The sequence below is a fragment of the Hyla sarda genome, chromosome 2, assembly GCF_029499605.1.
Source record: "Hyla sarda isolate aHylSar1 chromosome 2, aHylSar1.hap1, whole genome shotgun sequence".
NCBI classification, from domain to species: domain Eukaryota; kingdom Metazoa; phylum Chordata; class Amphibia; order Anura; family Hylidae; genus Hyla; species Hyla sarda.
Window position 1 is genome coordinate 269,240,581 of NC_079190.1, and position 25,150 is coordinate 269,265,730.

The 25,150-nt window shown below is 38.6% G+C and overlaps 1 long non-coding RNA gene across 2 annotated transcripts in view; it reads right to left on the minus strand.

The window, feature by feature from the left end:
• The window catches only part of LOC130357859 (uncharacterized), an 85,303-nt gene that overhangs the window by 27,090 nt on the left and 33,063 nt on the right, over positions 1-25,150 (minus strand). Inside the window, exons 2-4 of one of the 2 annotated variants that reach the window (XR_008889303.1) lie at positions 5,633-5,745; positions 5,458-5,565; positions 4,481-4,597 (exon numbers count right to left, since the gene is read on the minus strand). This is a non-coding gene — a long non-coding RNA (uncharacterized LOC130357859). Of the gene's footprint in view, positions 1-4,480; positions 4,598-5,457; positions 5,566-5,632; positions 5,746-25,150 lie in introns of those variants that run through there. The other variant, XR_008889304.1, reaches the window with a different exon arrangement.

The following is a 25,150-nucleotide window of genomic DNA, read 5'->3' on the forward strand; positions in this document are numbered from 1 at the left end:
AAATTATTAACAACTGACCCTAAATATGGTAAGCTGTTTCAAGAAAATCCAATGTTTGTGTATAATAAAGGTCCTTTAACAGGAAATAAATTGTTTAGAAGTGACATCTCAATAAAAAAAAATCCACTAGGCAAATGTTTATAGCTTCACGAAAAATAGGTACATTTCCATGTTTGGGGTGTGTTAATTGTAATGCATTTTTAAAAGGAGATCATGTATATTATCCATAAAAGGCACAACATTAAATTAAGAGGTTTTCAGACATGCTTGAGCCGTAATGTAATCTATATGCTTAAAGGGGTACTCCACTGGAAAACATTTTCTTTTAAATCAACTGGTGCCAGAAAGTTAAACAGATTTGTAAATAACTTCAATAAAAAAATCTTAATCCTTCCAGTACTTATCAGCTGCTGTATACTACAGAGGAAGTTATTTTCTTTTTGAATTTCCTTTCTGTCTGACCACAATGCTCTCTGCTGACACCTCTCCATGTAAGGAACTGTCCAGAGCAAGAGGTTTGCTATGGGGATCTGTACCTACTCCAGACAGTCCCTAAAATGGACAGAGGTGTCAGCAGAGAGAACGGTGGTCAGGCAGAAAGGAAATTCAAAAAGAAAAGAACTTCCTGTGGAGCATATAGCAGCTGAAAAGTACTGGAAGAAATAAGATTTTTAAATAGAAGTAATTTACAAATCTGTTTAACTTTTAAAGCTTATGTCGGACAGATAAGCAGAACGATCAAAACTCGATTAATGGAACATAAGAATATAATTAAAAAAAATGTATTACTGAAGATTGCATAGCGGACTCAAAACATGGAGAAACCTCTATAGCATGTCATTTTGCCAAATGTGATCACAACGTAACAGGTTTGAGATGGTTAATCTTGGATGAGGTACCTGTAAATGTGAACGAGTATATGTATAAACTCCGTTTATTGCAGAGGGAGGTTTACTAGATAAACAAACTAGACACGGTAGAGCCGAAGGGATTTAATGAGTTGTGTAATTTTAAAGTCTTTTTGTAAGGTGAAGAGCTTTTTGTGATGCCTTTTACTCAGATTTGGTATGTTTGTATAATATTTAAGTATATTTAATATTAGCTATAGTTTATTATGTACCATAGTATGTTGTAACACACCCTTACACTGTCCTCTCCCCCCCCCCCCTCTTCACCCCCAATAAAATTCAAAAACTTCTTGTACGGAACAGTTTCTAAAACAGAGCCTCCAGCTGTTGCAAAACAACAATTCCTAGCATTGCTGGACAGCCACTGACTGTCCAGGCATGCTGGGAGTTTAGCAACAGCTGGAGGCACCTTGTTTGGGAAACTGGCATAGAACATTTTTGGTAGCAAAGCCAATTGTAATGCTTGCATCCATGTCCGCCCCTATCCAAATCCCTAATTTAGGCCTCAAAAAGCGCATAACGCTCACTTACTTAGGGCCACATATGGGGTATTTCCTTACTCAGGAGCAATTGCGTTTCAATTTTTGGGGGGCTTTTTCATCTTTTACCCCGTATGATAAGGAAAAGTTGGGGTCTACACCAGCCTGTTAGTGTAAAAAAATAAAAATGTTTACACTAACATGCTGGTGTTGCCCCATACTTTTCATTTTTACAAGAGGTAAAAGGAAAAAAAGACCCCCAAAATTTATAACGCAATTTCTCCTGCGTACGGAAATACCCCATATGTGGACGTAAAATGCACACAACAGGGCTCAGGAGTGAGAGTGCACCATGTACATTTGAGGCTTAAACTGGTGATTTGCACAGGGGTGGCTGATAGTTACAGCGGTTCTGACATAAACCCAAAAATAAAATCACCCACATGTGACCCAATTTTGGAAACTTCACCCCTCACGGAATGTAACAAGGGGTATAGTGATCCTTAACATCCCACAGGTATTTGACAAATTTTTCTTAAAGTTGGACATAAAAATGAAAAATCTGATTTTTTCACTAAAATGCTGGTCTTACCCCAAAGTTTTTATTTTCGCATGGGGTAAAAGGAGAAAAAGCCACCTAAAATTTGTAACACCATTTCTTCTGAGTATGGAAATACCTCATATGTGGATGTAAAGTGCTCTGCTGGCTCACTACAAGCCATTGGGCTTTTGGAGAGAGAATTTGGCTGGAATTGAAGGCCATGTGCGTTTACAATTTAATTTCTCATTTGCACAGCCCACTGTTCCAAAGATCTGTGAAAAGCCAGTAGGGTGTAAATGCTCACTGCACCCCTTATTAAATTCCGTTAGGGGCCTAGTTTGCAAAATGGGGTCACATGTGGGGGGGGTCCACTGTTCTGGTAGCACAGGGGCTTTGTAAACGCACATGGCCCCTGACTTTTATTCCAACCAAATTCTCTCTCCAAAAGCCCAATGGGACTCCTCTTCTAAGCATTGTAGTTTGCCCGCAGAGCACTTTACATCCACATATGGGCTTTTTCTACTATTACCCTTGTAAAAATGAAAAATTTGGGGTAATACCAGCATTTTAGTGAAAAATTTTTTTTTTTCATTTTCACGTTCAACTGTAGCGAAAATTCGTCAAACACCTGTGGGGTGTAAATGCTCACTGTAACCCTTGTTATGTTTTTTTTTTTTTTTTTTTGCTGTGCTGGCAACATGGGGGCTTTCTAAATGAGACATGCCCCCCAAAAGCCACTTCAGCAAAATTCGCTTTCCAAAAACCCATTGTCGCTCCTTCCCTTTGAGCCCTCTAGTGCACCTACAGAGCACTTTACATCCACATATGAGGTATTTCCTTACTCGAAGGAAATAGGGTTACAAATTTTGGGGGACATTTTTACCTATTACCCCTTGTAAAAATGAAAAAAAATGGGTCTACAAGAACATTTTAGTGTAAAAACGGAAGATTTAGAATTTACTCCTCCACTTTGCTGCTATCCGTGTGAAACACCTATAGGGTTAACAAACTGTCATTTTAAGGGGTGCAGTTTTCATAATGGGGTCCATTATAGGGTATTTCTAACATAAAGACCCTCAAATTCACTTTGGAACTGAACTGGTCCCTGAAAAATTAGATTTTGACATTTTCATGAAAAATTTGAAAATTGCTGCTAAACTATGAAGCCCTGTAATGTCTTCAAAAAGTAAAAACATGTCAACTTTATGATGCAAACACAAACTAGACATGTTGACAAACTAGACATGTGAATTACAAAGAGAAAGCTTCAAAGTTGGAAAAATGCAACATTTTCAAATTTTTCATAAAATGTTGAAATTTTTCACCAAGAAATGATGCAAGTATCGATGAAAATTTACCACTATCATAAAGTAGAATATGTCCTGAAAAAACTATCTTGAAATCAAACTAATATGTTCAAGCATCCCAGAGTTATTAATGCTTAAAGTGACAGAGGTCAGATTTGCAAAAAACGGCTGCATCCTTAAGGTCAAAATGGGCTGGGTCCTTAGTAACATAGTTCATAAGGTGGAAAAAAGAAAATCAGGTTCAACCATCAGATTCCATCAGGTTCAACCTATAACCCAATGAGTCTCTACTGAGTTGATTCAGAGGAATGCAAAAAAAAAACTCATACTAGAGGTAAAAATTAATTCCCAACTCCAAATATGGGATCAGAATAGATCCCTGGATCAACCTTCTGTCCCTATAGATCTAGAATTAATAACCAATGTCAGGGGTCAAGTCCTGGAAAAAAAAGTGTGGGAATTTACCCAAGATTTTCACTCCAGAGTTCACCATGACCACCTCCTCTGGTAGAGAATTCCACAGTCTCACTGTTCTTACAGTAAAGAACCCCCGTCTGTGCTGGTGTAGAAACCTTCTTTCCTCAAGACATAGAGGATGCCCCCCTGTTATAGATACAGTACTAGGTATAAATAGAGGGGCTAGTCTATTGTGGATAAAATATTTGAAGGTGTTCTAAGAGATGCTATTCTGGAGTATATTAATGAAAATAACACAGCATAAAGCCTGGTTTATGAGGTATCGGTCCTGTCAGTCTAATCTCATCTGCTTTTATCAGTAGGTCAGTTAGGCTGGTTTCACATATGTCCGGCATCCGGCATAGGTGAACTCAGCCAAGATGTCAACGCAACTGATGCCACAACTGATGACAAGTTGTCATCAGTTGTATGGCATCCGGCGTCCATTGTTTCTGCTCAGCCGACGGTATCAAAGCAAGCTGCGTTGCCCTGTCCGGTGCCCTCCAGCGTGTCCAACCATCTGGCATCAAAATTGAAATGCTGGATGATTGTGAACTTTCCCATTCAAATGAATGGAACCAGTTCTAGCATCAGTTTCCCTTTGTTGCACGCCGGAGGGAAACTGTGCCGGATGCCTGATATTTGTGAACCCAGATCAGGGTGAGGCTGTGGATGCAGTGTGTCTAGACTTTTCTAAGGCATTTGATACTGTGCCACACAAAACGTTAGTACCTAAAATAAGGATACTGTGACTAGGGGAGGATATATGTAAATGTATAATCAACTGGCTCGGTGATAGGAAGCAGAAGGTGGTACATGGAACATAGTCAGATTGGGTAACAGTTCCTAGTGGGGTATCGCAGGGGTGAGTACTGGGTCCTTTTCTTTTCAATATTTTTTTAAATGCTGTAAAAAAAATTTACAATTATTTGCATAATAATAAAATATTAGGTAAAACTACTACTGAAAAGGACTTGGGGGTACTGATTGACTGTAAGCTCAACTTTAGGGACCAGGCATCAGCTGCCAAGGTTAATAAAGTCAAGCGATTCATCAAGAGATGAAAAACCCATTGACCTAGGCACTCAATATCTACCAACACTCAGCATAACTGACAATGAGATGGGTCCCCCAGATGTTAGCAAGTATGTAGCCTTGAGTAGTGGTGACACAGGTTACTGCAGTTCAGCTATCATTCACTTCAATGGGAGCCAATGCCTACTGCTCCCATACATTGTTTAAATCCAGGCACTGAGGCTGTGCCAAATAGCTGATCGTCACGAGTGCCAAGTGTTGGCACTCCACCAATCAGCCAATCCACCGGTCTGTTTTATGGGAAGACCATGAATGGGTTTTGACATGTACAGCCCCTTTAAAAAGATTATATCAGGGAATTGCATTCATAGCATATCCTTAAAGGGGTACTCTGGTGGAGATGTTTGCTATGAGGATTTGCTCCTTCTCTGGACAGTTCCTTACACGGACAGTCAGCAGGTGTCAGCAGAGAGCACTGTGGTCAGACAGAAAAGACTATACAACTTCCTCTGGAGCATACAGCAGCTGATAAATACTCGAAGTATTAGGATTTTTAAATAGAAGTAATTTAAAAATATGTAAAAAAATTTGGCAACAGTTGATTTGAAAAATATGTTTTCCACCTAAGTACCCCTTTAAAGCATACCGGTCATATTTCATAGCAAAAAAAAAGTTTTGTGTTACTCAGTACCTAATTCTGATCATGTACATATAATTTTAATGTGTCATACCTTCTATTTGTTGCTCACTTGGCTTGTCCCTCATTCTGCATGACTCCTCTTCATCCAATCACTGCAGGTTGCTCTGCACTCCCCTCCTCTCTGTTTTCATGCTGCAAGCTGATAGGACAGGAGTGAGCAAAGAGTAGTGCTATTCCCCCCCTCACTTACTGGACTTTGTCTATACCTGTGCTTCAGCTTGGACAAAGATGGTGCTGTGGCCAGACAGCATTTTGTTCTGGATGGTATGGGGTGTTTATTTTCTAAGCCATGATTTTCATAAAAATGAAATAAAATTTCCTATGAAATATATTAGAAAGGGTAACGTTTTGCCAAGATGTTCAACTTATAAAACATTTCTGAATCTCACAGTGCCCATTTAATATAATCTTATTGTTGTAGCTTATCTTCAGAATTTTTCATTTCTCTTCAGTTACCTTACTAACTTGACAACAGAACATAGTCTGATACTTTTCACTGTAAATAATGGGTTAACAATGGAACTGTCCTTATTGACTCCAGTAATATATAATAGATCCACATTTCTAAAAGTGGTGACAGAACATGAGAAATCTAGTACTAAATTTACATTTGCAGATGTTTCAAGATCACCACTAAAAGAGAACATACTAGAGTCCATAAATAATTAACATATTTGAATGATTTAATGTGTTCTTTTTTCTAAAAAGGAAAAGAAAGCTGCTTACGTACATTTACTAATAAATGACAAATCGCTAAAGTGGCATCTTTTAATTGTTATGGCTGAGATGATATTTCCATGGGTCAATTGACGCACAAGGTTTGCTTTTTCCATCACTGCCGAGAATACACGTTAACAAGTTCAACCTTTTACTGACATATGGTTTAAATCCATTTGTACCATGTTTGGCCAGTGTCTATGTAGAGCGCGGAGTTACACTGCCCTTATTGATTTTCTTTATTATTCTAGATAGTCTGCAGGAGATAAAAAATTATATATGGTTGGCCGATTCCTGAATTTTGAATACGTAATTTTGGTTAAAAAAAATAAAAAATACAACTTTTTTTATTTTATCAGTTTAAGAGAAGGTAATAAATGTATGAAGAAAGAAAAAAAACAGCTCCATGCATGTTCATGGCTTTGGTCTTGTACTGCAGTTTGGCTCCATTTAAGGGAAGAGGCCGAACTACAATACCACACACAACCTATGGAGAGGTTTTGCACAGTTTTTATTAGAAAACAGACAAACAAACATATCTTTTTTCTAATTCCTTATTGAAACATCTAAAATAGAGCTATACATGTCAATGTAGAGTGCACCTTGTCAATCAAAAGGGGATTGTTGAATATTTAAAGATGGAGCACGTAATATGCAACTAAAGGCTGGGTTCACTTATGTCCGGCATCTGGCATAGGTGAACTCAGCCTAAATCTCGACACAACTGATGCCACAATTGATGTCAAGTTGTCATCAGTTGTATGGCAACCGGCATCCATTGTTTCTGCACGGCCGACAGGGGAACGCAGCAAGCTGCGTTACCCTGTCCGGTGCCCTCCGGAGTGTCCAACCATCTGGTGTCAAAAGTGAGATGCTGGATGATTGTGAACTGTACCATTCAAATGAATGGGATTAGTTCTAGCATCAGTTTCCCTCCGGTGCACGAGAGAAACTGTGCCGGACGCCGCACATATGTGAACCCAAAAAAACAAAAAGAAAAAGAAAAATAGCCAGCACAACTACCTAATACACGGGTTCTGCTGTGGCAAATACAGACTATACAAAAAAAGAAGGTTGCAGCACACTGTTAGCGCACTTTTGCATCAAAATGTGTTTCCCCCATCCACTACACGTAGGTGGCCTCATTTAGGATGGGACCCTAACACACATTCTGAGCCTAACACTCATAACACTCACCTCTGCTGGGCATATAGCCTCTGACTGGGTGACATGCTGGATTCCATATGTGAACCCAGCCTTATGTTACTAAGAAGAATATTTCCTGGAAATTATTTTGTGTTTTTTTTTATTAATCACTTCTGTTTGGTAGTTAGGTAGGCAGGTAGCTTAAAAAATATATATTTAGGTTAGGTGCTTAGAAGAATTTCCCTCCAGGAAATTAGTATTATGTTTACAACGTTGATCCAACCATAACTTTTATTCTTAGCTTTATTTTATCCCCCTTATGAAAAAACCTTTAAGTGTGTGTTAAAGGGGTATTCCAGGATAATACTGTGAAATATGCTTCTGTTACCTCCATGCACTGCTTTGTCCATTTTTATGCATGGGACCCATACCTGGAAGCACTTTTTTTGTTACTGTTGTCTTTTTATTTTACTGTTGTCTCCGACCTTTCCCAGAATTTCATACAACAAGAGTCAGTATGTTATCCAGGGGGCATGGCTATGCTGCATTGGGTGGGGTGGATAGCAAGGTGGAAGGTAGTTACTGAAGTAATGCTATCCACCCACTCACTGCAGCATAGCCACACCAAGTCTATTCAACAGACAGTACATGGAGAGCTCATTTCCATCATTGCAAGGACAGAATTATTATAAAATACACATTACTAAACTAAAGATTATCAGTCATAGAATACACACATAATGAGGAAAACGAGTCAGAAGGGCCACTTTAAAGGGATCGTCTGGGATTAAAAAAAAGCATGAGCCCCATAGTTGCCCATGATTTTTGTCTGATATTGCAGCTCATTGAACTGAATGGAATTAAGCGGCAAGGCATTGCTCAAGCTTTGGAAAGGTGCGGTGATGTTTGAGAAAGAAAGCAGCCATGTTTCCTAGCCTTGAGATGAAGCTATTCTCACCAATTGTTTTGCGTATGATTCATTTAGAGTATATATAAAACCTTTTATTTCTGTGTGAATATGAGAGGAATATGCCACAAATAATGTAACAATGCTTTGGCTTTAAGTGGTTTGGCAGAGCCTGAAGTTATGTCATTTGAGTAACACAGACATGCAGTCTATGTGATTATGCACCGCTGGGGATTAGGAAGTTTCTGCAATACTTTTTTGAAAGGATGTAAAGAATCTATAAGACTATCTAAATACTAAACAATGTGGTTTCCATTTACTTGCTAACACAAGAGTCTATCATCACATTATTTAAACCTGCAGGTTGCTTTTTTTTAGCAGACATTTTTAGCATATTGCTCATTATAAATAGAAAAGAACATTCCAAGCAAAACTTAGGGCCTGTCCACTTTTGGGTGATGTCAAGCTGTATATCTCTAGAAGGATATAGATACATTGGAGAGAGTTCAGAGAAGAGCTACTAAACTAGTACATGGACTACAGGATAAAATGTACCAGGAAAGGGTAAAGGACCTTAACATGGATAGCTTGGAAGAAAGAAGAGACATAGGGGATATATAAAGGGAATCAATAGGATAAAGAAGAAAAACTACCACAAGAGGGAATACTGAGAGAGTAGTGGATGCATGGAATTGCCTTCCTGCAGAACTGGTGGCTGCAAATACAGAGAAGGAGTTTAAAAGGGAACTCCAGTGGAAAAAAATGTTTTCAAATGAGCTGGTGCCAGAAAGTTATACAAATATGTAAATGACTTCTATTTATCTTAACCCTTCCAGTACTTATCAGCTGCTCTATACTACAGATAAACTACAGAGAAATGTGTGTAGTTCTTTCCAGTCTGACCACAGTGCTCTCTGCTGACACCTCTGTCCATGTCAGGAACTGTCCAGAGCAGGATAGGTTTTCTATGGGGATTTGCTTCTACTCTGGACAGTTTCTGACACGGACAGAGGTGTCAGCAGAGATCACTGTGGTCAGTACTGGAAGGCTTCAGATTCTTAAATAGAAGTAAATATGTTTATCTTTCTGGCACCAGTTGATTTGAAAACATTTTCCCACTTGTGTTCCCCTTTAAACATACATGGCATAGGTATAAGGCTATCCTTCATATAAGATAGGGCCAGGGATTATAGATAGTATTCATAAATATTGGGCAGACTAGATGGGCTGAATGGTTATCTACCACGTCATTCTATGTTTGTATGGTTAATAGTTGAGCAATAATACACTGTTTAGCTGTAATACCGCACAGTCATCATGAGTCAAGTTTCATCTATCTTAAGTCAATTTGGCAACTGCACCAAGTTGCATGTCAATGTTGTTTCAGCTGTATTATGGCTTGGCTGCTATGTGTGAACCCAGCCTTACCATCTAAAAAATCTTTTGAACAATAAAAAAATACATACCTTCCCAATGCAATAAGCATTTTGCAGGAGTAGACTAATTTGACTACACAGCTAGAAGAAAAGTTCACGTATGTGTTTTCATTTCACAATCCATGACACAAGCAGAACTAACTCAAGTAAATTACCAAGACAAAATGACTGCTAATTCTATGTAAACGTGCTGCCGGAGAAATGTCATTTGCCTCTTTCAAGTGATTTTCTGCTTCTTTAACAGCTTAATGAACTAGGTAATCTGTGTAGGATGCTATGAGGCCTGCGACAGATGATGGATGCAGAGCTCTAGTAGTGTATGTGTATTGTTTGGCATTTCAATCATTAAATAATAATTAACCCTCCCATTATTATTAAAAATGAATGGATTCTACAAATGTACCCTGTACAGGCAATCCTAATGAAGCATTAAGTATGCAGTTGCAGATTAACCATTTAATTTACATAATAGTAAAATGCCATAACAATTGCTTGAAATTCATGTCATTTTTTTTTTAATAAACAATTCCTAGAAAGTGCATAGAACAAAGTTTCAGTCCACACCCAGGATAATTTTTAAGCAAAACTCATGTGAGCATACTCAGTGAACTACAAACACATACCACCATGCTGTTACAGAAAAATATCTGTCAGGATCCGGACTGGCGGCTGGTGAGGACACAGGAGGTGAATCCTCTGTGCCAGAGCGGCGATGACGCGGGTCGTACTGGGGAATCGGTTCTAAGTAGTTACTGGTGTTCACCAGAGCCCGCCGCAAAGCGGGATGGACTTGCTGCGGCGGTAACTACCAGGTCGTGTTCCCCAGTAGCGACTCAACCTCTCTGGCAGCTGAGACTGGCGCGGTACATAAGGACTAGACAGAGGCAAGGTCAGATGTAGCAGAAGGTCAGGGCAGGCGGCAAAGTTCGTAGTCAGGGGCAAAGGCAGGAGGTCTGGATACACAGGCTAGGGAACACACTATAACGCTTTCTCAGGGCACAAGGCAACAAGATCCGGCAGTGGCAGGAAGGGGAAGTGGGTTTATATAGTGTAGGGAGGTGATAGAACTGATTGGGCCAGGAACCAATTAGCGGGGCGCTGTCCCTTTAAATCTTAGAAAGCCGGTGCCCGGCTTCTATCTGGCCCATGTTGCCATTATGATATATTTTCAGCCATGACTCAGTCACAAACATCACAAACTTCCCATCCATAGTCCCCCTCAAATGGTAATGATGCCCCCCCCCCCCCCTTGATGTCCCTGACTTGCCGACTTTTATGCCCCATACAGTAGGGTGGGATACTTGTATGGGAGAGTTTTCTAGGCATGCTCTGTAACCTGTCATTGCACAGGGAGCCTGAGCTCTAAGCATATCCTATTATTAATGACCATGAATGACTTAGTGTAAGATTGTTTGGTGATTTGGTTCTAGAATCTTTTAGTTTTTACTATGTTTAAAAACATGAAAAATCGGTAATTTTTCTGATCAGACCTTCCCTTTACATGTTCTACTCACCACTAGAGGAGTTTACTGCTTATGATTTTATACAGTTTGCAGTAAACCCCTTTGGAGATGTATAAATATGCAAGCAATAAGCACCCCCTAGTGGTGGCTGCTGGCTAACAAACTTTTATTGTAAAGGGAAGCAGCAAGGGAAGTTCGGTGCACTAGAGACCCCTTAGCAGTATCACTGTCTGCCTTCATGGTGGTAGATAAACAATTATATGAGGGGTTTAACCAATCAGGCCATTAGAGCATATTATAGCTATAAAGACAATGGCCCAGATGTATCAATTTGCCTGAAACTAAAACTGCCTGGTTTATTCCTTTTTATCATGAGGGTGGTGTGATCTAGTGAAAAGTTGTGGTGCATTTTTTTGTTTTTACACATTTGTTGCATAAAACTAAGCCATCTAATGGATGGTGCAAAGTTAGAATAGATAGTCTAAGAATTCACCAGATTTATTAAAACAGCCAGAGCCACTGTTAAAAATCTTGCATACTTATAGACTGTTTAGTCTATGTTTATACTGTCCATCTCCCCCAGTGCTTTGGTCAGTTTGTTATTTTTTAGCATTAGTTATTAGTATTAGGTATTTGATCCTTAAAGGGGTACTCCAGTGGAAACATTTTTTTTTTTTAAATCAACTGGTGCCAGAAAGTTCAACAGATTTGTAAATTACTTCTATTTAAAAATCTTAATCCTTCCAGTACTTATCAGCTGGTGTATGCTCCACATAAAGTTCTTTTCTTTTTAAATTTATTTTCTGTCTTACCACAATGCTCTCTGCTGACACCTCTGTCCATGTAAGGAACTGTCAAGGGCAGAAGCAAATCCCCATAGTAAACTTATCCTGCTCTGGACAGTTCCTGACACAGACAGAGGTGTCAGTAGAGAGCACTGTGGTCAGACAAAATAGAAATTCAAAAGAAAATAACTTCCTCTGGAGCATACAGCAGCTGATAAGTACTAGAATTATTAAGATTTTTTACTTAGAAGTAATTAACAAATCTGTTTAACTTTCTAAAACTGTTTTTCACTGGAGTACCCCTTTCATTTTGGTCCTCTTTTTGGTCACTATTTTAACCAAACCAGTAGTGGAACTGACACAGGTTAAAACTATAATAGAAAGATTTGATTTTTCAGATCCAATCCTGATTTTGGTGAAAATACTGATGAAAATATTCACTGACATTAAAAGGGTTATCCAGGAATTGAAAACGAGGGATCATTTATTTCAAAGACCACTACCCTGTCTGTCTCCAGGTTGGGTGTGGTTCTGCAGCTCAGTTCCATTGAAGTGAATGGTGCCAAGTTGGAAAACCACACCCAACCTGGAGACAGACAGAGAGCTGTCTTTGAAAGAAATTATCCCTGTTTTTCGATTCCTGGATAACCCCTTTAATAGTTAATACTGACTAGAATGCTGTGTGTGAACCGAACCTCAGTGTACTGGCCTGAAAAGTATGCAACAGGTTAATAAATGTCAATGTCTGAAACACTGTGTTGCAAGTACAATGAGTAACATGGGAAATGTATTGTGTAAACTCATTCTTTGTTAAAAGAAAAAACTCATAATCTATGGTGCCATGAATTCATTTGAAAGTAATTTCCTCAGGCAAATTATATCTGAATTCTTCACATTTCTAAAAGCCACTACATGATTAACCATGGCAATATAAGAAGGAGAAGCACATGAGTTCAATCAGGGCAAGACCTAAATAGCATCAGTTAATGAAACTAAAGACAGGACGGGGAAACCCATTTTTGCTCTGACCATGTGTCAGACCACAGGTCTTTCACATCTAAGAGTAAGCATGTATTATCAACCCTATAATACCAAATGAAAAGGCTTCTTCAGAAGATCATATCTATATGGATTTATATTTTTCATAAAAGTTTGCAGACCTATTTATCCAGTCTCAAGACAAAGGTACCTTGGACTGGTAGAAGAAATGATTTTGAGGGCCCATCGTCAGTTAAAAGAAGATAAAATGGGAAATCTAACCTTTAAAGGGCCCTGTTACACAAGGCGATTATTGGCTAAATAGGCCAACATTGCCCGGTGTAATTTGTCCAATGATCACGTGACAAACATTTTGTTAAGATACAAATAAATTGTTAAGCCATTATTGTTATTTTTTATAATTAACTATTAAATATTCTGTTATATACTATTATATACTATTTATATATAACTATAAAGTGAAAAACCTTGGTCAGGTATATTGATTTAACTGAACTTTAAAACAATAGCTCACTTGCACATTTTGGTCGTAAGCCAAGAAAAGTTACACCTTGTCCATAGGATCAGCTTTATAGACCTATATATGTGTAAAATATTATAGAGCAGAGAGGAGTGGATCAAGACAAGGTCCAAGGTGAGTAGCTGTACGCTGTCTCTTTCGAAGTCTTGGGGCAGCCTTAATTTTTCCAATGACATAAACACTTAGGGGGACATTTATCACTGTTTGCTTAGTTAAACAAGTTCTGAAGTCATTTTTGTTGATTTAGTTTTGCTTCTGTGCTACATATTTATCATGCTATCTAGAGATGAGTGAACTTTTGAAAAATTTGATTCGGCCGATTCACCAAATTAAAAAAAAAAAATTTGATCTGAATTTATTCACGACAAATTTATATTAAAAATGGCTATTTCTGGCCTACAGAGAGCCTCAATAGGGGGTATAGAACACTTTGCTGTGTTCTAAAATGCATATGGAGTGTGCTGGGGTAGTGAAATAATACTGTTATTCAGTATGACATGCAGATTACCGGCATCGCTTTTAGAATCACTGCCGCAGAGTGGCACAATGACAGAGCTTGTTGGTGGTATCCATATGTGGAGACCATATAGTGGCTGAATTACACAGCGTGGATGTGTCCGCAGCATGAGGAGACCGTATAGTGGGTGAATGACATAGTGTGGAGGTGTTAGCAGCATGAGGAGACCATATAGTGGCTGAATGACACAGCGTGGAGGTGTTAGCAGCATGAGGAGACCATATAGTGTCTGAATGACACAGCATGGAGGTGTTGGCAGCATGAGGAGACCATATAGTGGCTGAATGACACAGCGTGGTGGTGTTGGCAGCATGAGGAGGCCATATAGTGGCTGAATGACACAGCGTGGAGGTGTTGGCAGCATGAGGAGACCTTATAGTGGCTGAATGACAGAGCGTGGTGGTGTTGGCAGCATGAGGAGACCATATAGTGGCTGAATGGCACAGCGTTGAGGTGTTGGCAGCATGAGGAGACCATATAGTGGCTGTATGACACAGCGTGGAGGTGTTGGCAGCATGAGGAGACCATATAGTGACTGAATGACACAGCGAGGAGGTGTTGGCAGCATGAGGAGACCATATAGTGGCTGAATGACACAATGTGGAGGCGTTGGCAGCATGAGGAGACCATATAGGGGCTGAAATACACAGCTAGGATGAGGCTGAAGCATGAAGAGACCATATAGTGGCTGAATGACACAGCGTGGAGGTGTTGGCAGCATGAGGAGACCATTAATGCCTGCAGCTGCAGTAAAAATCCTTTTCAATGAAAAAAACAATGCTCTCCGTGCATGAGAACGCTGATGTGACTAGGAGAATGTTAAACGCTGCTGGAATGCGTTTTCTTTGCTGTAACACACACACACAGGCTGCCCGTCCTACCTCTCTGCAGTGTAATGAATAAAGTGGCTGGCTTCAATATGGCTTCCGATTATATAGGGCTGTGACATCACAGGGGTGACTAAATGCTGATAGGCTGCATCCTGCATGTCATTCATGGTCATACCGCCTACTTCGCTTCCCACCTTACCAGCGTTACTTGCCCCATGTAATGACATGTGGATCTGCCATTTTAGATGCCCTGGAGCCTGGAATGCTGTAAAAGTGAGTTTAATGAAGTGACTCGCATATTCGCATTTGTTACAAATCAAATATTTCCTGAAATTCGTAATGAATTGCAGCGATATTCGCATTTCTTGCGAATAGAATATTTCCTGGAATTCGTAATGTGGAGCACATAAGCAAAGACTTATTTGCGACTTTTTTGCGGCTTTTTAAAATTACTCGTGTACGGGAGCATTGTACTCCAGGTCTGACCTGGAGCAGACTTGCGGCTTTTTTGTTAGGGGTTTTGACTTTTTTTTTTGTGTATGTGCAACTTTCGCACATGATAAATACGTGACCACTGCAAAATGAAAACTGAAATTTGGTTAGAGAGTGCTGTTTGTAACTTTTTGCTTACCCACAAAAGTCGCACAAAAAAGTGCTAAGGCGCATGTGCGACTTTTCACGCGCCCCGGAGTAAGCCAAAAAAAAAAAAAAGAAAAAAGACTCTGAATACCTTGATAAATGTCACTTCAAGTGGTTTTAAATTGCTTCACCAAAAACAATGTGGGTCATATTCAAAACTTCACATCAAAAATGTTTTGTTTACATCAGATATTCAAAGTGTTTTACATGAGAATTGTTCAAGGTTTACACTAGTCACACCAGTTTTGCAAAAGTATGCATGGCTATGTAAATTTCATGTTTTACATGATATTCTCAAAGGGGTAAGAGTCTATTTTACATCAAAAATTCACATCAGCTCTTTACTAGTGTAGAAGCCCGGAAATTGTTGTAGTTTTTTTGTTTTTTTTTTCTTTAGTTTTTGGGGAAAAGGTGTTATTTAATCATTTATTGAAAAATAAATAATTATTATTGGAAAATGCTATAAAAAAAAAATACTAATTTTTTTTTCTTTTTTTTCCATGGTCACTGCACCTGAACTCAGAAATGTATTATTTATACTGTTATCCCTTGTCTGGGCAGTAGTAATCATGGAATATTACGTGAGATGCTTCAGAATTTTCCGGGATTTAAAATTCCAATAAAAATCCAATATGGCGGCAGAAAAAAGACATTTGGCAACAAATGTAGCAATTTTGGCTTGAAAAAAACAAAAGTGGCATGAAAATTAACTCTCACATATTTTCAAAGCAGCACACGAGACCTTAAAAAAGTGTCATTAATATCAGTGTAACAGAAATTACAGTAGTTTTGGAATATCTCCCTCAAAGCAGTTTCTATGCGGAGAACATTAACCCAATGCACCACCCTTTTGGAATCACCCTGTATAAGCATCACAGTTGCTATTATTGCATACTGTATATACTACAGCTAGTACAATTGTGCACTTTGGTAACACTAATATATTTCCATTGTTGCTGCTAGTGTTACACATGAAAAATGGCTGTTGTAAATTATCTCCCATGTTTCCCTATGTGAATGGTCTCCTGGATTTTGTTTTGCTCACTTATATTTAGGTAACATAGTAACATAGTTAATAAGGTTGAAAAAAGACCAGAGTCCATCAAGTTCAACCTATAACCCTAATGAGTCCTTACTGAGTTGATCCAGAGGAAGGCAAAAAAAAAAAAACCTCATACTCAAGGTAAAAATTCCTTCCCGATGGCCTCAGAATAAATCCCTGGATCAACATTCTGTCCCTATAAATCTAGTATACATAACCAGCAATGTTATTACTTCTCCAGAAATGCATCCAGACCACTTTTGAACTCTTTCACTGCGTTCACCATGACCGCCTCCTCCGGAAGAGAGTTCCGCAGTCTCACTGCTCTTACAGTAAAGAAACCCTGTCTGTGCTGGTGTAGAAACCATCTTTTCTATTAATGCCCCCTTGTTATAGATACAGTTCTTTGTATTAATAGGTCATGGGAGAGATCTCTGTACTGCCCCCTGATATACTTATGCATAGTTAATAGGTTGCCTCTGAGCCATCATTTCTAAACTAAATAACCTTAATTCTGATAACCTTTCGTGGTACTGTCTTTCTCTCCTTCCCTGTATTACACTGGTTGCTCGTCTTTGAATCCTCTCCAGCTCCACTATATCTTTCTTGTACACTGGTTCCCAGTACTATACACAGTATTCTATGTGTGGTCTGACTTGTGATTTGTACAGTGGTAGAATTATTTCCTTGTCGTGGGCATTGGGCTATTGATGCACCCCATGATTTTATTTGCCTTGGCAGCAGCTGCCCGACAGTGGTCAGTACAGTTAAATTTACTGTTAACTAAGACTCCTAAGTCCTTTTCCACATCAGTCATTCCAAGTGTTCTCCCATTTAATACATAATCCCAGCCTGGATTTTTCCTCCCCATGTGCATAACCTTACATTTAGTAATACTGAACCTCATCTGCCACTTCTCAACCCCAACCTCCAGCCTATCCAGATCAATTTGTAACAGTGCACTTTCCTATACTGTGTTAATTATTTTAGAAGCTTAGTATCATCTGCAAAGATGGATACTTTACTATACAATCCCTCAACAAAACCATTAATAAAAATATTAAAATAGAATAGGACCCCAAACTGACCCTTGTTGTACCCACTAGTAACAGTCACCCAGTCAGAATAAGTACCATTAATAACCACCCTCTGTTTCCTATCCTTGAATCAGTTACCCACTTGCACACATTTTCCCCCAGCCCAATCCTTCTCATTTTATGTACCAATTTTTAATGTGGCACCATATCAAATGCTTTGGAAAAATCAAGATATACGACATCCAGTGATTCCCCCTGGTCCAGTCTGGAGCTCACCTTTTCAAAGCTGATCAGGTTAGTTTGACAGGATTGATCCCTCATAAAGCCATGCTGACATGGGGTTATACATTTATTTTTATCAAGATACTCCAAAATAGCATCTCTTAGAAAACTCTCAAACTATTTACGTACAACAGAGGTGAAACTAACAGGTTAAGCCTATAATTCCTGGGGTAACTTTTTGACCCCTTTTAAAATATTGGCACCACATTTGTTATGCACCAGTCTTGGGGGGCAGTCCATGTCACCAGGGACAGAGGGAGAAATTTATCAAAACTTGTGCAAAGGAAAAGTTGCCAAGTTGGTCATAGCAACCAATTAGATTGCTTCTTTCATTTTGCAGAGGCCTTGTTAAAAATGAAAGAAGTGAGCTGTTTGGTTGCTATGGGCAACTGCACAATTCTTCCTCTTTACATGTTTTGATAAATCTCCCCCAGAGTCCTTGAATATTAGAAATAAGGGTCTGTCTATTACTTTACTTAACTCCTTTAGAACATGGGGTGAATGCCATCTGGACCTCGTGATTTGTCTATTTTGATTTTTTGTAGGCGGCACTGTACTTCTTCCTGGGTTAGACAGGTGAAATGCTCCGGAGTTTATTTTATCTCGCTGTATTTCACCTGTCATTACATTTTCCTCTGTGAACATAGAAGGAGAATGTGTTTAATATATTTGCTTTTTCCTGATCCTATAACCTCTACCTCAGTACTTTTTTAAAGGGCCAACGCTTTCTTTTTTAACCTTGTTGAATATTTATATAGTTAAAGAACCTTTTTTGATATTTATATAGTTAAAGAACAGGTTAGTTTTACTCTCCTTGGCAAAGAGTCTTTCTGTCTCCATTTTTGCAACTTTTATCTCTCTTTTACATATTTTACTTTTTTCTCTGTAGCTTTTTAATGCTCCTTCACTGCCGTCCTGTTTTATTGACTTAAATGCAATTTTTTTTGTCATTTATTGCCTCCCTAACATTTTTATTCATCCACATTGTTTTTCTCCTATTCTGACCTTTTTATTCCCATAAGGTATGTACCTCTTACCCCTTTAGTGTCAGTATTCTTGTTTTTGACTTTTAGTTGTATTGCGCTGCACTGTATGGAGTGCGGTTTCACACAGGGTAGATGTGGTCGTCCCTGTGTCAAAATTATTACAATTTATTCCAGGCTGAAATTATAGTAGAAATCTATTCATGGGGCCGAAGTGTGCACCTCTTAATAGATCCTGTGAACCATTGCACTAGCTGGGGTTTGAAACACCGGTCTTGATAGTTAAAAAATCTGTTCTGATGACATATTTTCTTTATAAATAGTCTTTGTAAAGACTCTGACAATGATATAATGTTGTCCGCCATAGTGTCCTAATTTCAATAATCCTGAGACAATTCTTACATAGAAAAGAAAGGAGAACAGACAGGCTCTTTACATACTGTAGGCTGATCTAAGCCTTCGTGATTGCACTTATTGCTAACAAAATCAATAACAGATACAAAGCACAGAGAAATGCCCTTGAAATGACATTTTAGCAGGAGCAGATGTGCCGCTAATAAGAAGCATGGGACATACAATGAGACAGAGAGAACTTTTCTCACATAAGAATGATCAAGAAATTCCCATTCCTTTCGCCTGCAGCACGTTAGTACAACAGGAGAGCAATAAAAGGTTAGGATGCGATAGATTTGCAGGATTTGTTATGTTCGCTAAATTTATCTATTTATATCATCCCAAAGTTATAAACTGTATCTCATATGATAAAATGTGGTAAGATTAAAAATAAAATGTTCTGTTACAGTTGGATTAATGTCTGGGCTTAATTTGGCAACTCCAATCCAATGGGTACATCTAGCTTATGTGTGACTTTTTATGGAAAATACATTATCACTATATATATATATATATATATATATATATATATATATATATATATACGGTATCAGTATTTTCCTCGGGAGAGGACACCACTCCTGACGTGAGACGGAGATTTAAGTAGGCCATTTGCACTCCGTGGGCACCTGGGTAAAAAATATTCAAATGAGCTCACCACACCCCCTATACAGGTAGTGTGTCCTGCAACCAGCTCCGACTCCAGTTAAGAAGTCTCAGAACTGATTGGGATTTTATGCCAAGCCAGAACTCTCTCCAGAAGGAAAGAGAACCCATCTGCAGACAGCTGTTACTGGGTACTTGCCCCTCATCAGTACAGAGAGAGTTCTGGCTTGGCATAAAATCCCAATCAGTTCTGAGACTTCTTAACTATATGGGGTACAGTGGGGTATTATTACTATTTGGGGTACTATTACTATATATGATCACACTGGTCATAACTGTATGGGGGCACAGGGGGAAATATAACTGTATTGAGGCACAGGGAGTTTTATTTTGTTATGGGGCACAGGGGCATTATTACAAATAAGGGTATTATTGCTGCACAGGAGCACTAGGGACATAATTCCTGGATGGGGGCACATTGGGGCCATTACACAGTGCACAGGGAGCATTATTATTGAGCGGGGCAATATTTGTGAATAGGATCAAAGTTGAGACATTTATAGTGAGGACATTTTATAAATTAATTTAACAAAACAGGCAGTGTAATAGCAACAAAGGCACAAAAGGACCTTAGACTGAAGGAAATGTCTGACAACAGGACTTAAAGAAGACCTGTGACTAACCCAAAATAATATGATTGCTTTATCATTAAAAACCATAGGCTACCCTTTCATTCTTGAGATACAGTATGTGGATTTGTAGTTTGTCTGACAATTTAAAGAGTCAGTCAGATGGGCATGAACTTAATTTTAATAATAAAAAGTGAATATAATATGATTGGCGGGATTATACAGTGAGGGGTGTGTACTAGGCACACATGCCCCTCAATGGAAAACATTCACACCCCCTGAATGTTTAATTTCTCAATTTACCTGATTCTCCATTTCAACGTTCTGATTCCCTGAATTGTCAGAAAAAACTATAAACCCTCATATCTTGGCAAGGGGAGGACTCTTTAAAAACAGTAAAATCTTTAAAATCTTAATTTTGGGGGTTGGCCACAGGTCCTCTTTAAAGAAGCACTTTTTATGTTTTTGCTTATGTAGGCTACAATTAGAGAATAAAGCAAAGGTTCTTGTGTATACCTTGTGTTTAAAGGGGTATTCGTGGAAAAAACTTTTTTTTATATATCAACTGGCTCCAGAAAGTTAAACAGATTTGTAAATTACTTCTATTAAAAAATCTTAATCCTTTCAGTACTTATGAACTTCTGAAGTTAAGATTGTTCTTTTCTGTCTAAGTGCTCTCTGTGGACACGTGTCTCGGGAACCGCCCAGTTTAGAAGCAAATCCCCATAGCAAACCTCTTCTAAACTGGGCGGTTCCTGAGACACGTGTCATCAGAGAACACTTAGACAGAAAAGAACAACCTTAACTTCAGAAGCTCATAAGTACTGAAAGGATTAAGATTTTAAGGATTTAAGATTAAGTAAAATACAAATCTGTTTAACTTTCTGGAGCCAGTTGATATATAAAAAAAAGTTTTTTCCTGGATAACCCCTTTAACTTTTTTAGCTGATGTGGCAGGCATGGGTTCTGCTCCATGTTAGATGTAAATAGATTACTAAAATTCCATGCTTGTGCTGCCTACATTACCCATGAATACTCTGGCTCCTGGGTGTGGTGTTCGATCATTGAATGTGGTCATCTCATTAAGCTGCTGGTGCTGGTCACCTTGTTGAATTCATTAGACTAGAAAGGGGTTGGGGCTAGTTCACATCATGTGCAGATTTGAAGAGTTTTCATATTTACAGCATGTTTTTTTTATAGAAATATTACCACGAGGTGAAAGTAATTTGAGCTATATTCACAAATTAGGTGTTTTATTAAGATTTGAAGTCTTAAGATTACGTTTGCATGTTGAATTATTACTGAATTTTTTCCCAATTTTTTCTGCATTTAGGCTGTTTTTGCAGCTATTTTCCCAAATCACAGTATAAATGACACAATGCAATTTTCCAAAATCACAGTAAAATGACACATAATTAAGGTAAAATTGCACAATCCTTGCCACAATTTTTGGAAATTGAAATGAAACCCCCCCCAAAAAAAATGCAGCAACAAAATGCAACGCGTAAACATAGTCTCAGGGGAGTTGTATAACTATATATCCTGATCCTAGGATTCCAGATAGAGCTGGGAGAGGAGGGTTGTGGAGAGATCTAAGAGCTTGTAGGAAGGATCTGGTGCATGAAATTCTGTAGTTCACAGGAAGTCAGCTGACCCAGTACTAACATCCTGCTCTGACACATTAAAGGGGTATTCCAGGAAAAAACTGGCTCCAGAAAGTACAACAGATTTGTAAATTACTTCTATTAAAAAATCTTAATCCTTTCAGTACTTATGAGCTTCTGAAGTTAAGGTTGTTCTTTTATGCCTAAATCCTCTCTGATGACCCCTGTCTCGGGAAACGCCCAGTTTAGAAGCAAATCCCTATGGCAAACCTCTTCTAAACTGGGCGTTTCCCGAGACAGGTATCATCAGAGAGGATTTAGACAGAAAAGAACAACCTTAACTTCAGAAGCTCATAAGTACTGAAAGGATTAAGATTTTTTAATAGAAGTAATTTACAAATCTGTTTTTTCCTGAAATACCCGTTTAAGCTAAGGAAGGTTTGGAGAGTCAGACTGAGAGTCAATATACGAATTAAAGAGTCCATCAAGTTCAACCTATAACCCTTCTGTTTTGATCCAGGGGAAGGCAAATCCCCCCCCCCCCCCCCCCCAATTAGGCTGATGCCAATTGTTCCATAACAGAGGAAAAATTTCTTCCTGACGTTAACATGGCAATCGGAACAAGTCCCAGCTGTACTGGGGTGAAACAAATGGCACTAAAGGACTAGGGATAGTGAAAACACAGAGTGCTTCTATTATAGACAGAATTCTTCAATACACCGGAGAAACTTCCAAAATCAAATGCTAAATACCCACATAGGCAGACTAAACAGACATAGTACACAGCAGCAGAATACACACACAATCAGTATAACCAGCAAGTGAAGTTAGTAGCTGAAACCTTAAAGGGGTATTCCAGACAAATATGTTTATTTTATTTATTTAGGTTTTTAATAATTAGACTCAGGCTAGTGCAATATAGAAAGAAAATCCTACTATAATTGCCTCCCTCCCTCCGCACTGCTGACATTTTGATGGAGCCCTGTCTCTCTGCACAGAACTTCCAGAGTTAAGTGTCAGTACCAAGAATTGCCCTTTCAGCCAATCACCTTCTGCTTGAACAGGCAATTGCTTGTGCTTTTGCTGACTCTGACGCCAACTGACAACAACCAGTCTAAGGTTGGGTTCACATTACGTTTTCTCCCATACGGGACCGCATACGGCAGGGGGAACTGAAACCTCGCGCTCCCGTATGCCTTTCTATGCGCTCCCGTATGTAATTCATTTGAATGAGCCGACCGCAGTGAAACATTCGGTCCGGTCGGCTCATTCATTTTTGTGCCGTATGCCTAAAACAACCAGGCCTAAAACCGTGGTTGACCACGGTTTTAGGTGCGGGGGAAAAGCGCATACGGCGCAAAAATGAGCCGACCGGACTGAACGTTTCACTGCGGTCGGCTCATTGAAATGAATTACATACGGGAGCGCATAGAAAGGCATACGGGAGCGCGAGGTTTCAGCTCTCCCCTGCCGTATGCGCTCCCGTATGGGAGAAAACGTAATGTGAACCAGCCCTAAGACATTACCTTGAACCAGGTAGAACAAAAAACGCAGAATGGACCATACTCTAGGTTGAATGAACAGTGGGACTAAGAAATGGTCACATTTCTATCTATTGACAGTTCATTTTTGACATTTTGTATGCCATGTCACACTGTTTTTTTTTAAATTTGTGCTGTGTCCAGTGCTTTTTAAGATACTCAGTTTCTTATGGACAGAATAAAACTACTCACCACACAAATGCTGCAATTTTATACATAAAATGCAAACACAGTATTAAAAAAAAAAAAACATAACTATAAACTGTATAATCTTCTAATCTTCTATTTTATCATTAGTATTTTTAGTGATATGCGCTATTTGAATAAAACTATGTATAAGTTCAGCATGATATGTCTGACATATCCTTTTTTAATATCCTTCACTGTCTTCCCATTGCTGGTCATTATTAATGGAGTGTATAATTCTATTTCTTGCTCAATTGTCAGAAGAAGTAATCTTTCTTTCATGCTGACCATAAAAAAATCCCACTTTGTGGAAATGCATATAAGACATTATGTAATATCTTGAGGTTGTCTTAGCAAATTGTCACTGATACATCTGAAAGTTTAATAGAGCAATGCAAGCATATGGAGGTGATTTGTTTGAGATTTAGAATATCCATTCCATGTAATGAAACTATATCTTGATAATATGAAAAGGATGGCAACTAGATCTAGCAAGAACCCAGCCAAATGGATAAAAGGGATTTAAAAACAACAAAAACCATAATGTGACATCCACCAGCCATGGCTGTTATAAGCACTTTGCTTTATTAGAATAACTGGGTTTCATTACAGGGGAAAAAGTTAATGCAAAACTATGCTTTAAAGAAATCTGCCTCAAACCACTTGAGAAAGTATAATAGTCATACAAATGAAATTTACTATATTGCATCAAAGAAACAAATTATTCTTTTAGAAGAACCTGGAGATTCCCATACTTTGTATGTGATTTCAACTATTACAGAGGAATGACGCAGTTATAAAGTTTGTTCTTCTACTTTAAAAAAGTAGTTTTCGGTAGTAAAGTCAATGTAACCCCTTCTTCTCCCCTACGTTTCATTTTCGGCATGGGTGGGAAGTCATTTATGCAAACTGCCATACATTTATGGTGGCGGCACTTTTACTTCCTGTTCAACAGGATTTATATATTCCATTAAAACCAGGGCTCAAGTCCTCGAGATCGTGTGGGAACTGAGTTCCTGCACTTTTTCCACAGCAGGAACACAGTTCCCATTAGCTTGAATCCTGAAGAACCACCCCTTAAGTGGACATCATGGCTGAGTTCCTACACTTTTTTTCCCAGGACTTGACCCCTGATTAAAACCAGTTGCAACAGTTTACAGTATATGTAGGATATATCACTTTTTTTGCATAGATGCTGAACATATTTTTGGTGCTACCAGAAACTACTCCATACAAAAAAACTTACCAGGTAAAATAAAGGGGTACGCCGGTGGAAAACATTTTTTTCAGGTCTTTATAAGTCAATTAATGCCAGAAAGTTAAACTGATTTATAAATTACTTCTATTAAAAATTCTTTACCATTCCTGTACTTTTTAGCAGCTGAATACTACAGAGGAAATTCTGTTCTTTTTGAATTTCTTTTTTGTCTTGTCCACAGTGCTCTCTGCTGACACCTCTGTC